Source organism: Tupaia chinensis, unplaced genomic scaffold (assembly GCF_000334495.1).
Source record: "Tupaia chinensis unplaced genomic scaffold, TupChi_1.0 Scaffold143584_1, whole genome shotgun sequence".
NCBI lineage: Eukaryota > Metazoa > Chordata > Mammalia > Scandentia > Tupaiidae > Tupaia > Tupaia belangeri.
In genome coordinates, this window is record NW_006203430.1 from 8,728,934 (window position 1) to 8,729,331 (window position 398).

The following is a 398-nucleotide window of genomic DNA, read 5'->3' on the forward strand; positions in this document are numbered from 1 at the left end:
GCGGAGCCCTAGCGGTGGCTGCCGGTCTGGAGGAGCCTGTTTGGGTGCTTGCAGGAGCCTAGCACAAGGGGTGCGACGTGGGGGCGCCTGAGGCGGGACATCGGGAGATGCAGAGAGCTCCAAGTGCGGTGAGGGGATTAGAAAGTTAGGTTCCCGGTAACGTTCGACTTAGGGGCTCCAGGTTCTGCAGTAACCGCCCTCTTTCTGCTACGGGGGCGGGGAGCAGACGAAGGCCGGGTTCCCCCAGTGCTGCTCACCTGCTCCAAGCTCGGCCATCCTCAGCCCTGCTCCAGGTTCCCGCAGGACCGTCTTCCAAAGGGTGGGGTGCAGGAGGAGGGGCTCCAAGGAGGGAGGCCGCCCTTCGTCAAGGAAGGGCGCGCGCCCCGGACTGAGGTTCA

General features: G+C 65.6%; 1 protein-coding gene across 3 annotated transcripts in view; it reads left to right on the plus strand.

The window, feature by feature from the left end:
- SAMD11 (sterile alpha motif domain containing 11) overlaps positions 1 to 398 on the plus strand; it is a 19,832-nt gene that overhangs the window by 544 nt on the left and 18,890 nt on the right. The window lies entirely within an intron of this gene.